Source organism: Mchenga conophoros, linkage group LG9 (genome assembly GCF_057382185.1).
Source record: "Mchenga conophoros isolate Kocher_MC1m ecotype Shallow Benthic linkage group LG9, M_conophoros_male_GT1.1, whole genome shotgun sequence".
Classification (NCBI taxonomy): domain Eukaryota; kingdom Metazoa; phylum Chordata; class Actinopteri; order Cichliformes; family Cichlidae; genus Mchenga; species Mchenga conophoros.
Window position 1 is genome coordinate 14,244,782 of NC_140534.1, and position 16,789 is coordinate 14,261,570.

At 41.1% G+C, this 16,789-nt stretch overlaps 1 protein-coding gene and 1 pseudogene across 2 annotated transcripts in view; both read left to right on the top strand.

Annotated features, from left to right (window-relative positions):
- Nucleotides 1-9,404: 9,404 nt before the first annotated feature.
- LOC146567009 (uncharacterized) overlaps nt 9,405-16,789 on the top strand; it is a 435,082-nt gene continuing 427,697 nt past the window's right edge. Inside the window, exon 1 of the mRNA XM_085286593.1 lies at nt 9,405-9,488. The gene's annotated coding sequence lies outside the window, so the exon portion shown is untranslated. The remainder of the gene's footprint in view (nt 9,489-16,789) is intronic.
- On the top strand, nt 9,558-12,168 carry LOC146567010 (uncharacterized; annotated as a pseudogene). The gene is made up of 2 exons (XR_014893854.1): nt 9,558-9,970; nt 10,661-12,168. The product of XR_014893854.1 is annotated as an uncharacterized LOC146567010 (transcript).

Below are 16,789 nucleotides of genomic sequence, written 5' to 3' on the forward strand. Positions count from 1 at the left end.
CAGGCCAAATTAGTACCCACACATTTTCCCATTATTGCTGACCGTTTGAATTAGACTTAAAAATGTAGTTCTTACAGAGTGACTCCTGACATGAGTCAAATATAACACACGGCATCGTCAGCAAAATCAGAAGATCTATACTTGTTCCTTACGTATGAAATGTTTACAGAACATTTCTACCCATGAGCTCTGTCATTTCCTGTGCCAACAAAGCAAATAAGTGCATGCTGAGGCTGAAGAGGAGGAAAAAACAGAACAGTCTACATCATGCTACACTCAGTATAACCTCAGATAGAAAATAACACCTACAGGAGCACCACAAAGCTCCCAGTTCATAGATTCTGTGCTAAGTCACATGTCACTAAGTCAGTACTGTTACACACTGTAACCTCAATGTAATTTCTGTGCTTCCTAAATGCTTCACTTTGCAATAATAGGTTTAATGATTGATCTCTGAATATCTTAGTTGGAATAAATTTCATGAACTGATTTATTGCAGTGGTGCATCCTGTTACAGCATCATGCATGAATGGTGTGTGCTCTGAATCTGTGGCAATGCGACCGAAAACGCCAACACCAAGTTTAAGAGATGTGACCTAATAGTTTTGCACATTTAGCATGTATTTGTCATGATGGGCGCAGGTTTGTTTAGTTTCTCTGCCTCGTCCAAGTAGATTATCCTGCAGATATTCTCTTCCAAAGACACTCATCATACCAGACTATTAGTAATTGTGATCAACAGTGTTGGTCAAGTTACTTGAAAAAAGTAATCAGTAACTATTTTCAAAAGTAATTAATTACTTAGTTACTTAGTTACTTTTTAAAAACACGATTTACAACCTGAGTAGGTGATAAAGTGATAGATCTTTCAGCCCAATTCTACTTTTTCTGCATAATCCATCATACAAAATGTAATCAAATGGAAAAGTCTCTTTTTAAAACTTTTATAGTTTTATTAATTTTAATCTTTTAACTTTATGCATCAAGCAAAATTTTAATTATATGCAACATTCTCTGACTGGAAGAAATTTGTTTAATATTTAAACCTATTTTCTGCACATTCCAGCACATAAAATTTTTTTTTTTTTTTGTGTTTACACTCACTCTTTCAAATAGATGCAAGTAAAACACAGCAGAAAATAAATAAAATCAAAGACTAGCGGTCCTGTTGCTCTATTTTCACCTGTACAGCAGGAGTTGGGTAGGCGGAGGTTTACCCTGGTGCAGGTGTGCCGCAGCGGTCAGTGGAAGGATACGGCAGTTTCTCTGTGAGTTTCCCATTACGTCGTTGCGCACTCGGAGCTTGCTTGGAAGTTTAGGGGTTTTTTTTCGCTGTAAAAAGATGTTTTCTTCCCACGCACAATGCTAATGGACGCTAATGTTTTTGTCACTTTTTATGGAATCAAACTCAAAGTAAGGTCAGTACTTCCACGCTTTAAACGCTGCACGCTCATACTCTCTCCCGCACTCGATATATGATCCACTGTTGATCTGCACACAGCTGTTGTCACGAACGTCGCACTCGCTTACGTCACTGTCATGAGACATTCTCGCAAAAAAATCACGGTTTTAGTAACGCAGTAACGCAGCGTTCCTACGGGAAAGTAACGGTAATCTAATTACCGTTTTTGCAATAGTAATCCCTTACTTTACTAGTTACTTGAAAAAAGTAATCGGATTACAGTAACGCGTAACGCGTTACTGCCCATCTCTGGTGATCAACATACATTTTGGAGAAGTCCTCAAACAAATAAGGAAAGAAAAGTAGTTGTAGAGAACAAGCTGTGATTTTTTTTAACCTTTGTGGGGTTTTATCAGCTGCTCAGCTTGTTAAATAAAACAAACAAAAAAACCTGCTATGTTTATTGTTATAACCACAGGCTTTCAGCTGTTTTGGGATTCAGTCGACTGTGTTTCTTGCCAGCCTTGAGCCCTCAGACTTTAGATGAGTTTAACTTTTACACTTAAAGATTTTGTGTCATCAGGTCTTTTCTATACAATGTTAAGCAAAGCTAGAAACTGGCATAGCTTTTTATTTTATAGTTAATTAATGTAAAGATTCATCATCTAATTCTGACCAATTGTAACTGTCTATTGTCTATTTCACACATATTGACTATATTTTTAAATCATCCTCTAAAGACTCCAGATCATCTTTAAAACAAATTCCCTCGAGATAAATAAAATATTATCAGTCAATCAATCAGTCAATAAAATGAGTAACATCTGAACTTTATTTGTAACATATAACTACTTCTGTGGATGCAGCATCTTGTTCCCAGTTTCCTCCTGATGGCTGAAGAGAATCTTGCCGTCTATCCTCATTGTAAAGATAAGCAAGCCGAACATGGATCACTTACTTCAGCCGATCCACCTGCCTTCTCACCCTTCAACAGTAACACTGCCCTGGACTGTCAGCTTGTGCCCTGTTCCTCCCCTTTGCAACACTTCCCCTATGGATGTTCAAAGTAAGCTCAAACTCACCTGTCAATTCTCTCTCACCATTATCAGCAGTCACTTTGGATTTGGATCTAAAACTTGTCTCCTTTTCATGAAACTTCTTTTATCCTGGACCTGGAAAAACCCTTGACCCCAAGCAAGCTCATGCCAAGAGAAGGAGAAGGTTTTAGAGATGTTAAAAGTTTGCCTATACTTTCACATTTTAAAACACTTACACTTACACTTACACTTACAATACAGTTACTCCTGCTACAGAACCTGCTGCCTTCTGGTGGTGTCTAATAATCCCTAGATTTAGAGTTCATTCCCTGTCCTCTCTAACTTTTCTTGATCTTTATCAGTAATCATGCCAAATAAAGTTAGTTTTCTCTGTTTTAATTTTTTTAAAATCTCTTCAAGAAGAAAAAACTGAAGCATTTACTGAAGTGTTAGTAAACTTGAAACTCTGCACTGACTCCAGAAAGATGAAAATCTTTTAAAGTTAGCAGTGCACCAACACCATCCTCACAGTACACATCTTCAGTCTGTGGTAGCAACAGAGCAGTCATGGAGGTGGGTCAGTGTTGAGCAAATATTTGCTGCCATCAAGTGGAGAAAAGAAAAAATCAACCTCAAATCAGCTTAAAGTCTTTGTCTCTGAACACCCAACAATACAGTGGCCAAAGTGGAGAATTGCATGCGGGCCCCTGTTTCACTGCAAGACTGTCAGTGTCATGCGCCGCGGCGCACGTGCACAAAAGGGTCCAAACGCAGACTCAAGCGCTAGCAGAAAATGACACTTTATTATAACAACAAAAGGCGACCCGGGAAAACCAGAGGAGCAAAACGAGGAACTAAAAAAACCCGGGGAAACAATGACGTGAGGAAGCCGGAATCGGGACCGTGGGAGGCTGCAACAGAAAGGGGAGAAGATTACTAGGGAGCCGGGAAGCGGGAGAAACACATCAAAACTGAGTTAGACTAGTTGGCTTACGATTAGAGCGGGACCATGGGAGCTCGGGAGGGAACTCCGTGAGAAGGAAATCCGTGGAGGTAGTGAATGGGCCAGATGATGCACCGGGTGATCTAATTGAGCAGGAGGAAAGGCAGGTGGCAGACGCTGAACGCCGGATCGAAACCTAGACACAAGTAGGCAGATTTAACGAAGCTCCAACAAGATATTAATGCAATGCCTTCGCGGGAGTCTAGTTACCACAGAGAGGTGATTAACGGACTGGCGTGGAGCATCCGTCAGCGCCGGGTTAAGTAGCTCTTCAGGTAATCACCTGTACCATCTTCATGTGAACACATTCAAGAACATCACAGATGAAAGAAACATTAAAAACTTCCACACTACATAAAGCAAGAAAAATAGTTTTTCTTTCAGATGGTTTCAGAAAAAACAGAAACTTCGGCTTCTGCTTCTGCTTCGCCTGGTCCGGCTTCAGCCCCTGCTTCGCCTGGTCCGGCTTCAGCCCCTGCTTCGCCGTCGCCTGGTCCAGCCTCAGCTCCTGCTTCGCCGTCGCCTGGTCCGGCTCCGTCGCCTGTGGCTGCCACGCCACCGCCTGGTCCTGCCTCGACTGGTCCTGTGCCCACCGGGCCTCGGCCAGTACGCCTGACACTGGAGAGCCGCCGCTGCCTTCCGCGCGGCTGGCCCCCTGAACTGCTCCGTCGTCCCCTTCGTCGCCGCCGTTGCCTTCCGCACGGCTGGCCTCCTGACCGGCTCTGTCACCTGTGGCGCCCGCCTGGTCGGCCCCCCGACCGTGTGACCCTTGAACTCTTGTGCCCACAGACTCGGGGGTGGCCTCCTGAACTGCACCGCCGCTGCCTCCCGCATGGCCGGCCTCCTGATGGGGGATGGCGTGGCCTGTTGGGTTGCCAACCCCCGGGTCGGCCGCCTGAACTCATGAACTGTGGGCTGGTGTGTTATGTCATCTCCCCTGTACTAAGTTTCCCTGGGTCGTGAGTCATGTCTGCGTGGTGATGTTTAGTTCTTGTCATGTCTAATTTCCATGTTTCCTGTTTTACTTTGTAAATCTGTATTCATGTCAGTGTATTCAGTTGCACCCTCCTGTCCTGTCGTTAGGTTCATGTGTGTCAGCTGTGATCCCATGTGTGGCCACTTCCCCTGATCATCCCTCATGTGTATTTAGTCTCTGTGTTTCATGTAGTCTGCGTCGCGTCGTCTGTGTTCCTACCCTCCATGTCCTCCCGGTCAGTCTGTACAACATTGTCATGGTTTATCAGTACCTGTTTCCCAGTTTAGTTTAGGTTCAGTTTAGTCACGGTGTTTCTGCTTTGTGTTGAGACCTGTCATCAGCCACAATAAAGGCTCGCTTTCAGTTGAAGTTTACTCCGGTCCACTCTCTTGTGTTTGCATCTGGGTCCACCACACACACCCCCGCACGGTCTGTCCCCTCAGATCGTGACAGAAACTCTAATGTATGCCTGGTAGAATGCCCTGCATGGATTACAGCTTAGTTTGTAACTGTGTGCTTGGTGTGGCTGAAAAAATTGCTCATCAACTGTACCGTATTTTAAATCATGCTTTTTATTTGTTCTTGTTTCTAATGTCTCTGTAAAGCACTCTGAATCACCTTGTTGTTGAATTGTGCTATACAAATAAACTTGCCTTGCCTTGCCTTACTGTTGCGGTAAGGACCTGCAGACGGCGAGGCATTGTAACACTTTCCAATTAATGTGTTTTCCTGAGGAGGAAAAGTGGCTTCACTGGTGCTTTGCTAACACTGTCAATAAAGTCTTGATGTGTAAGGTGATATGGTGTGTTAGGGAGAAATTGTGTCACTGCAGTCCGGGAGTTCACATCGTACTGCTGCTCTGTCCTGTGATGTCTGAAGTTTATCTGGCTTAGACGTTTAGGTTCAAGGTTCTTTGCTGTCCCTGCATTCCACCTGCGCTGCTCGTCTGTACACGCAAGCCCTGTCTTTCCACTGATCGCAGCATTCTGCACCTGTAACAAACATTAATAGTTTTTTCTCACTGTCAATACTCAAGATTTAACATAATGAGGAAGTTTACACTAACAAAAGCAGTACATGGTCGGTGTCCTGCATGTTATAGATATGACCCTGGGTCAATACACCTGAATCATATCCAAAACAGATATAAACACTGGCAAAGTCACCCATATTATCCATTTCATATTAATAGTTACTTTTTGATGCAGAAATATACACCCACAGTCTAATTTTTTTCAAAGTAGTGTGTGTGTACAAATATACATATATATATATATATATATATATATATATATATATATATATATATATATAAACAAACATGTATTATACTACCCTGTGTCACTTCTTATAACTGTAGTTGTTCTTGTCTTGTAAATTTGACCTTAATGTGCAGTCTTTTATTTTTTTTATGTTTTATCTTCATGTGATTGTACAGCATACAGCCCACACAAAGTTAACGAGTGGCTTTCACATGTAAACAGTGCTCCACGTAATACTTGGCTAGATGGCAGTAGCGTGACTCCTTAATCACAGCCTTTGACCAGTCCAGTGTTTCTGTTTCAGTGATTTAAACATTGTGATATCCAGATAAGTGATATACCTTCCACAGAATAGCAGCCGCATGACTACATGATCTCCCTAATCCGGCGATACAGGAACAGCTGACTGTCTCCACTACTCCACTTTCTCTTAGCATTGCCCATGCTAAGTGTTTCGCTTGATTAATGCTTTGGCTCGGCTCTACATCTGCTTTAAGAAAAATAAAGTCGCCTTGTTTGTTGAGCAGTACTTTATCAATTTTGTTGCTGTGCAGGTAATTATACGCCTCGGTGCTCTTGTAAATATGTAATTCCTCGCCATCAACGCCTTCGGAAAATACAAGGTAATTAATAATGTCGATGTAGCTAACATCGGGCCATAGTTTCATGTCATCCATCCACTCTGTGAGAAGTGACGGGTGAGGCACTGCAACTGAACTGTGCTCGCTGCTTTTTAAAACATCTCTACTGTGTATCCACCTTCGATGTGTTGCCATTTACTCCAGGTAAAAGAAACAGTGAAGGTGTAACCCTGCAACTGTCAACAACAGCGCAAGCAGAAGTAAAAAACCGGCTTCCGCTATGAATCGGGGTAATGGCGCGAACTCAGAAATACTTTTTTTTTTTTTTTTAATTGAAAGAAATTTTCATATACAAAACAAGTCAAGGAAACAGACTAGAATTGTAACAATTTACATTATAGAGATGGTGAAGCAAGTCATTATAACTTTACAGGGAGAAAATAAAAGTTTCTAGGGTAAAGTAATAAGGAACATAGACCTTTTGACACAGGCAGGAAAATTAGAATAGCAAGTATTTTGTGATTTTACAGTATAGTACAGCAGTTTTTTATTCATATTTGAAATAAGCTTAAGTGACTTAAAATATTGACAAAAGTAATTCAAGAAGACGGTAAACATAGGAGAGGCATTCTTCCACTTACATACATGAATAAAAAACTTATATAGCACTATTACAAAATTGACAACATCTGAGATTTCAGAATCCAGATTGTCCATAAAGTAAAGAACATCCTTAGATGTGAAGGAAGGTATATTGGAAATTCTGAGTGAAACAAGTGAAAAATAGATGCTCTAGTGTTTCTGGATCGGAAGAACAGAAAGCACAAGTGTTTTGGAGGAAGGAAGGTTCAGGGTTTCAGTAGTCGTCATCATGGGCTCATCCGATTAGAATGAAAATAAGCAGTCATCAATCATGTGCAGGTTTTGTTGTTTTATTGTATATTGTATAACGGGTAAAGGAAAGAAAGACACACATGGACTGCTCTCTCTAAAAAGGACATAAAGTATGATTTAAGTAACTCAAAATGATACATGAACTCAGGAGCCTCAAAGAGAAACTCACCTCAGCTGCCGCCCCATGTGGGAGTGAAGAAAGCGTGAGGGGTAGGTGAGTGCAGTCCTTATATAACGAGTGACAGGTGAGTGCAATTAAGGCCAAGCACCACACCCAAACAAAGGTGAGGAAAAGAAATAAGGTGCATCTGGTGAAGTGAATGTGCTAGAAGGTGAGCCTTTACAACACACAAGAGTCGTCCTCAAAATTAAACCTTTTATACAGGAATTCTCCAACTGGATAAATGCCGGATATGATTCTGAAGTGTGTTTCTTTCATTTTAGACGCAAGTGGGTATTTTAGGTAAAAAGAAAATGACTTTTCTTTCAACATGCTATCAAGGTCATGTCTGACATTGACATTGTAGTTGCAGAATACTATTTGCTTAAAGGTATTAGAGATAAACTTATTATTAAATTGTTTGTCATTTATTGAGGTATTACCTATCGTCAGTGAAGGTAAGCATGTTCTTATTAGTGAATACTTTAAAGTATTTACGATAAGATTTAACAACGGTGTGGGTATCGCTTTACAAACCTTATTATAATTATTAAATGAAATGTCAATTTTATACTTATCAATAAATTCTTCATAAGATAGCAAGTTTCCGTTTTTATCAAGCAGATCAACAACAAAACATACACCGCTATCATACCAGTCTGATTTAAATAAGGACTTCTTATTGATGACTATAACCCTATTATTCGATTAGGTTAAGGGTGCAGGAGAAATCCATTATTATTTGGTTAAAATGAGAAGAGTTATATTTAGTTGGAAATCTATCCAGTTTTTCATCTGGTGCCATATTAAAGTCACCTGCAACAACGACTTTTTCTATTGAATAAATGATCTTCCATTCTTCTATCATTTTTTTCAAATCAGAAATTAATTTCCGGTTTTCAGCTCTATTGTTGAACCCATAAAAATTTACTAAAATGTACTTAGTATCATCCGACTCTATGTTAACCATTAAAATGACCTTCCTTATCAACCTTATGATCAATAACTCTTCCATTAAAACGATGTAGAAAAATATCCACTCCTGCTGAATGAGAGTTACCATGAGATAAATAAATATCATCGCTTCCCCACTGCTTTCTCCAAAATATATGATCATCTTTACTGCTGTGTGTCTCTTGAAATAAAAAACAATTAGTGTTAGGCTGTTCCTTACAAAAAAGAAAAAACGCTTTATGTTATTTCTTAAACCTCGAACATTTAAAGAAAATATTGAAAGAACCATTGAATATAGCTTGAGAGAGCAATGGAACGTTTTACCTCCTATTAACTAATAAATGCAGTCAAAGTTAAGGACCATTGAGCAAGTTACCGGCTTAAATTTAGTTGAACAGTTATACCTTCTTATCTAGGTCATTATGAAGTTCTTTCATTCTTTGATTTGACGACCATCGATGACAGCATATCCGCTTCCTCCACTCTCGGCCACAGAGGTTTGCGGGCTTCTCTGTCTTCCTTACAAAAGTCTTCTCTAAACCGAATCTTCATCTCCTTGCAGAACTTCGCCTCCTTGGACATCTTCCACACTAGGTCTCGAACAGTTCTCATTGCAAACTTTTGATACAATTGAACATCAATTTATTTTCCACTCTTTGAAAAAAATTTGGCTTTGGATAATTTTTCTGTAAAGCTTCAAAACCTTGTACACGAATGGCAATAGCTCAATTAAAATGATTAAGACTCCACCCCAAGATTTGACCTGTTTTACAAGGAATCACCATAGCTGATAAGGAGCTCATCATCAGCCAGCTAGCTGATGACACCACTCTTCTTGAAGAATGCAAATCAAATCCGTCCAGCCCTTAGTGTTATTAGTGATTTCTCTGAGGCATCTGGTTTATGTCTAAATCTAAAAAAATGTGAATTACTAGCAATTAAAGGCTGCACTGCAAATGCTCTCTGTAACATTTCTGTTAAAAAAGAAGTCACATACCCAGGACTGTTAATATCCAAAGACCAAAAGTCAAGATGCTCGTCAAACTTTAAAAAAAAAAAAAAATGTACGTTCTAAATGAAACTTCAGACGTCACTAATCACGTGACTCTGGCCAAACGAATCAAGCCTCGACACAGTGCTTCTGAAGCAGTTAATCTTTTTGACACACGCACCGGAGCGTCAGCTTCAAGCGGACCATCGCTACCTCTCACATCTAAAGGTAAGTGTCAAGGTAACTTTGAACTGAGTTCAGTCAATCTCGAGTTTTTCGAAGTTTTCTGAATGAAGTTTTCTGTTGCTCTCTGTGAGAGGAGACCGTTAAAGGCGAGGCTCTCCAGAGTGCAGCAAAACAGGAAACCACAGCTGGGTGTGTGTAAGTGTGCAAACGAATATATTAGAAGTGCAAGTGAGCCACGAGTAAAGAAAGGTTAAGTTTCGTGAGTTGTTTTTCTCACCACTGATCACGCGCTCAACACTCTACACATACTTGCATCACACGCGCTCTCAAGCATCAGTATCCGGTCGTTCAGTGATGACGCGATGAATCCTACTTCCGGGCCTAAACGCTCCCGTGTTCAATATGTCACAATGCTGTGTTCCTCGTTGTTTTAACCAATCTGGCTCAAAACAACAGTCTAATCTGTCATTTTACTGGTTTCCTTGTGAAAAGAGAGAGAAGAGGAAGTGGCTGAAGTTGATAAGGTATGTTACAACTCGTAAGTGAATGAATAAATTTGTAAGATAAGAGCAAGTGGACTCTTACTTTAGTTAGCTAATATAGCTAGTGATGAACAATTAAAACCCGCTACTAAAAGACAAACTGGCTTTTACGAGTAATTTTACTTATATAGACAATGGTTTTTATGGTGTTTTTTTTTACTACAAAGACGTTGTTGCATTTTTGAAGTCTTTTTTATTTCTCCAAGCAAAGATTGAGAGCTAAGGGTCACTTCGCTATATATATGAACCTTAGTTAGCTTTCGACGCTCAGAGGAATAAAAATTACGTCCAAAAAGTGATGTCTATGTAAGAAAATACATTACAATCCCCAGCCTATGTGCCAGTTAATTACCAAAATAAAGACCTAACCAACAAATAGCTAGCAAAGGTTCCCAGTACTTATCTTTCTGGTAAGCTTAAAAGCAAATTAGTACAACGATGTGTAAGATTTGAATAATTCTGGTCACTGTCTGTGACCAGTCATCCAGGTCATCGTAGTCCAAGGAGCTTGGAAAGAAAAGCATCTGGACTTCTTTAAGTTTCTTGAAGCTTCTCTCATCTGGATGAAGCTTCTCTCTATTATTTATCTCTACTTTTTTCTATTAATCATAACTAATGGAGGGCTACCGTATGATCTGAAATTTCTCTCTGCCTTTTTAAACACTTCCACAGACGCGAAAACTTCACCCCAAACTGCAACTCAAGAGTCTGCAGTTGGCACTTCCCTCAAGGAAAAGCTGCGGGGCCAACAAGATTTGCATGGAACGACAGGAAGTCTTTTCAGTTCCCAGATGACCACAACCCTGTTAGAAAAAAGAAGAAAAAAGAGCAGGTCCCAGCTATTGGTGAAAATCAGAGTGAAAGATCAGATGAGCTACATCATTCCAACAATGCAGATACACAGACAGCTACTGCAAGTTCCACAAGTTCTTCCAAAAGTCTTCTGGTGCTAGAGATTCAGAATGACATACTAAGAATAGAGAATGAAAAACGTAAAAAACAAGTAGAGAAGCAGAAGCAGACTTTCTCATTCAGTAAAATATCTGACAATCCTGAAAGGGTCCAGTACTATACTGGATTGCCTGATGCTGCTTCTGTCCTGTTTTTAGAAGTGCTTCTTTCCAGATTTGATCTTAAATATCATTCTGATTGTCCAAATGATGCCCCTAATTGACCAGTTATTTCTAACCCTGATGAAGCTCAAACTTAATTTTGGTCATGCAGACCTTTCAACAAGGTTTAACTGCAGCAGAGCCACAGTAACTAATATTTTTACAACAATTGTTAGTGCACTGTATGACATTTTGTATGTTGGCATGCTGGAAAACAACATTACCTCGAGAGCCAAGAATCAAACATCGCTGCCAGATTGCTTCCAACCATTTCCTAACTGCAGGATTGTGCTTGACTGCACGGAAGTTTCTGTTTGTAACACAGAGAGACTTGACACACAAAGTCATTTGTACAGCCAGTACAAAGGACGGACCACACTAAAGGCTCTAATTGGTGTGGCTCCTAATGGTGTAATAACCTTTGTAAGCAACTTGTACGGTGGAAGTGCCTCAGATAAGGCCATAACAGCTGACTGTGGAGTACTGCAACATCTACAGATAAGGGCTTCACAATTCGGGACATCCTACCAGAAGGGGTCTCACTGAACATTCCGTCCTTCCTCACCAACGGACAATTCACACAGGAGGAAGTGAACAACAACAGGAAGATTTCCTGTGCAAGAATACATGTAGAGCGTTCCATTCAAAGACTGAAACTTTTCTCAATTTTGCATCACATCCCACATCAGTTAAAAAAAAATATTAATAAGATCTTGAAAGCATGTGTGTGTCTTACAAATTTACAAACACCTATTCTCCGTGAAATTGAATAAATTATACCTGTGAGAGTTCAGAGGTAAAAGTACATTGTGTCATTTTCTAACTAGTTGTGGACCAGAAAATACAACTGTTGAATAAGTTTACTTTTATTATTTATAACTCCTAAGTGTTCTGGATTGTTTTATGTGTATACTTAGGATGTTACATCATAAAAACAACTTAGTTGCATAGTTTCAAATTGAGAATGGTCTCATTTGTGATTCGTAAAATGTTTTACTCTGTTTTTATCAATGGCTTGTTACATTTTTCATTCCATTCCAGCTTCCTGATTACTGCCTAGTTTTCTTGCTAAACATTTTCAATTAAAATCAAGAATTCCAGATACATGTGTTACTCTTTATTTTCAGGAACAGTTTGTCCAAAACATATTATTTTTTCAAATCAAAAATTAATATAATTTAAAAATTTATCTGAATATATTTACAAAGTTACAATGACAAAAAATGTACAATTTACAAATATTTACAAATAGTTTTAAAATTAACTATAAACATTTGGACTGATAAATTACTCATGCTGATATGAATTCAAAGCTGCGATAAAATATGGAGCAAAAAAACTTCCCGGTAGAACGTTTCCAAAGATTCAGTGTTAACAGCCCAAGTTTGTTCTCTATCCACATGCAAGATGAAAAAGTCACATGGAGTCCAAACAATAAAGTGACAGCTTTTCGCCCCTGTGAGATAGAAGTTGCCCTGGATCTGATGCCAGTAGTTGTGATTCTTTTTTAATACCAGGGAACCACTTGCCTCATCCAGCTGTAGGAAAAAGTCCTTACTTTCTGCAGCCTCCAATACAGTTTTGGTTCTGGCTGACCATGGGCATTTCACCTCAATGATGCACTCATTAGAGACAGTCCCATCAGGAGAACCACCAAGCAGGCTACTGTTAGATAAAAACAGTCCCCTCTCCTTGATAGCTGCACCAGTACAGTCAGTGTACAGCTCCTTGGCCTTTGGCTCACAAAGGATCCCCCAATCACATGCCTTTGGGGATGAAAATACAACTTAGTCATAAAGGAATTCTGACCACAGAATAGACAAAGTGAGGTACGGAGTATATAAAATACATTTAAATAATAAAGTGGGGACAGTGGAGGCAAACAGTCTGATGTATGTAGTTTACAAGATTTTACATACATGTACAATTTATACCACATGTTAAAGTAAATATCAAAGTACCTGGGAGCATTCAGGTAAATAAATAATAATTTTAGCATATAAAACACAATGCTTTTTAAAAAGTTAAGAAAATAATTATTATAATTATAATTAATTCAAAGAGCAAATTTTAAATAAATAACTGACCTTGTGTTGTTGATGGTGTCATCACAGACACTCCCTTGGCAGTAATTTCTTCTCCTTTGGATGATTTTACCCTCTTCCACACACATTCCACGTCAGTGCAAGAAACATTCTTCTTCACCCAAATCAACAATGCCGCCATATGATGGCACTTATCATTGCCAATCGGGCACTCACAGGAGCTGAACCTGACTGACTGACCCTCAACATGCACCTACATTGAAAGAAAGTTAATGCTTACCCTAAACATTCTAACAAACACTTGCAGCGCTGCTCTGTGTACTGGTACTAGGTTAACTAGGCTAATATAACTGGTACTAGGCTAACATTACTAACTCTCCAAAACCTCCATGTTATGTAGATTTCCATCTTTGTTTACCTCCACTGTTATAGCATTGCTGTACGTGTGTGTGCTTTATGAAATACATCAGAATACAGAATATCTCATGTTTAATCGTCGGCTAGCTAGCTTACTCCTAGCTCACCTCAACATTGTAAATCTTCTTTTTCATGGATGCCTGGACACTTCCCTTTATAATTCCACCTGGGAGAACGGTTACACTGACCACTTTACTAGAGTTGGAGGAATATCACAGTAATTGCTTAAAGGAGCTTCTTCAACATCTGTAAGAGTTCTAAACATATGTCTGTCCTCCTCCTGAAAATCTTATGTACGCAAACACGCGTTGCAACTTCTTATCTTGTGCGCGTTTTTTATTTTGACAGCACCTGCGGACCACTTATGTGCAGCCCCGGTTATTTAGCTCGTCATATTGCAGCCACAGAAATTATTTTGTCCATGAAACCATAAAGCTGCACTTTCTTTTTGCCTTATAGTCTGATTTGTCATAACTTCTCCGTTTTGTGGTAAGCTTTTCTTTGGCTGTCACTTCTTCACCCTGACCTGTCTTATTTGGTTCAGCAGAACTAAAATATAAATCCTGCTGCTTTTACACATGCACTCACATAAGCTCAGCGATTCTCTGCGCGATCAGCCTCTCACATGTTTAAGCTGCGGGAGATTTCACTTGTCATGTTTGCATAGTAAGCTAACGATTAATAAGACGATGTCAGAGGAATTGGTGCGCAAATTATCATCACTCACCAATCAGTGCTGTCGCTCTCTATACACAGTTCGCGCGATTGCAAAGTGAAAGCAAAAAACAAGCGCAAATTCAAACGCGATTTCAATATGTCACATATTGACAGTGGCTCACCGATGCCAATGACATAATTACCCAGCTACATTTCCAAAAGAATGCAAAAGCATTGACATATATTTTTCCTTCCTACGATAGGCCGACGGGCAGGGCAGAGATAGATTTTGGTAGCCCAACTGGTAGCCCCGGGACATATATATATATATATATATATATATATATATGATTCAAGATCCAAGATGGCGCCGCGTATGGATGCCCTGGTGCTTCAGTGCGTTACTTCTGTTTTGTTTTTGTGCATAACTTCTGTGTCTGGGCACTCCTCTGGATATTCTTACACCAGAGAAGAGCTTCTTAACTACAGGACTACAACACCTGTGGATTTACTTCCAATATTTGTCGCATCTGCGGCAGATTTACTGCAGACTCTGATCAGGAAAGTGAGACGCCGAAAGAGAGGTAAGCGAGCCGTGGACTGCGAACTGCTCTTGCTGGGATCTTCCTTTCCAATGTACGCTCACTCAGGAATAAAATAGACGAGCTGGCCCTGATGAGAAGCATGAACAGAGACTTTGCCTCCTCCTGTGTCTTATGTTTTACGGAGTCGTGGCTCAGTGAGGACATCAGATGTAACAGTGATTGCTCAGCACTGCTCTTCCTCTCTGGAATACCTTTTTATTCACTGCAAACCGTTTTATTCTCCGCGGGAGTTTGCTTCATTCATCCTGGCCGCTGTTTACATCCTGCCAGACGCCAGATACTGCACATGGAGCGGACATTCCCGGACTCTCTCATCATTGCTCTTGGGGACTTTAACAAAGCCAATCTGAGCCATGAGTTTCCCAAATACAAGCAGTATATTAAATGCCCGACCAGAGAGGAGAGGACATTAGACCACTGTTACAGCACGATCAGCGGGGCCTATCGTGTGGTGCCCCGCGCTTCACTCGGACTTTCTGACCACGTCATGATCCACCTAATCCCCGCGTACAGACAGAGGCTGAAGCTCTCCAAACCTGTCGTGAGGACCAAAAAACTGTGGAGCAACGAGGCTGTGGAGGAGCTTCGCACGTGTTTGGAGTCTACAGACTGGGACACAATGAAGGCTGCTTCTAACAGCTTGGACGAGTTTACGGACACTGTCACCTCCTATATCCACTTCTGTGAGGACAGCATTGTGCCATCACACACCAGGGTGAGTTATAACAATGACAAACCCTGGTTTACTCCTAAACTCAAAAAGCTGTGGCTGGAAAAGAGAAAGGCGTTCAGAAGCGGAGACAGGGACTGCTACAGAGAGGCCAAGTACAGGTTCACTAAAGAAGTGGACGTTGCTAAACATCAGCACTCTGAGAAGATGCAGCAGCAGATCTCAGAGAATGACTCGGCCTCTGTGTGGAAAGGTTTTAGGAATATCACCAACTACAAGCCTAAAACCCCCCACTCCACTGATGACTTGCTCTTAGCCAACACCCTGAACGACTTCTACTGCCGTTTTGACGAGCCATCAGGCAGCCTTCACACCTCCAACGGCCCCAACAATAGAGACACTTTGGACACTCATTCCCCCACCTCTCCCCCCTCCATAGAGCCATCACCACCTTCAAACTGTTCACCTACAACACCCCCTCCTCACCCCACACAAAAGAGGATTTCACACCACCTCCTCCCACCACAACTCTTCATATTCATGAAGCAGATGTGAGGAAGCAGTTTAAGAGTCTGAATGCTCGGAAAGCTCCCGGCCCAGACGGTGTGTCTCCTGCCACCCTCAGACACTGTGCAAACGAGCTGGCCCCAGTGTTTTCTGGCATTTTCAACTCCTCACTGCAGGCATGTCATGTGCCTGCCTGCTTCAAGTCCTCTACCATAATTCCTGTCCCCAAGAAACCTAGGATCACTGGACTAAATGACTACAGACCCGTGGCTCTGACATCTGTGGTCATGAAGTCTTTTGAGCGCCTGGTTCTCTCCTATCTCAAGACCCTCACGGCCCCCCTCCTGGACCCCCTGCAGTTTGCATACAGAGCCAACAGGTCTGTGGATGACGCCATCAACATGGCCCTACACTTCATCCTGCAGCATCTGGACTCCCCAGGAACCTACGCCAGGATCCTGTTTGTGGACTTCAGCTCTGCCTTCAATACCATCCTTCCAGACAATCTCCGAGGCAAGCTTTCCCAGATGAATGTGCCTGATCTCATCTGCCGGTGGATCACTGACTTCCTGACGGACAGGAAGCAGCATGTGAGGCTGGGAAAGAATGTCTCGGACTCCCGGACCATCAGCACCGGCTCCCCTCAGGGCTGTGTTCTTTCTCCCCTGCTCTTCTCCCTGTATACTAACTGCTGCACCTCCACCCACCAGTCTGTCAAGCTAATCAAGTTTGCAGATGACACCACCGTTATTGGACTCATCTCGGACGGAGATGAGTCTGCCTACAGG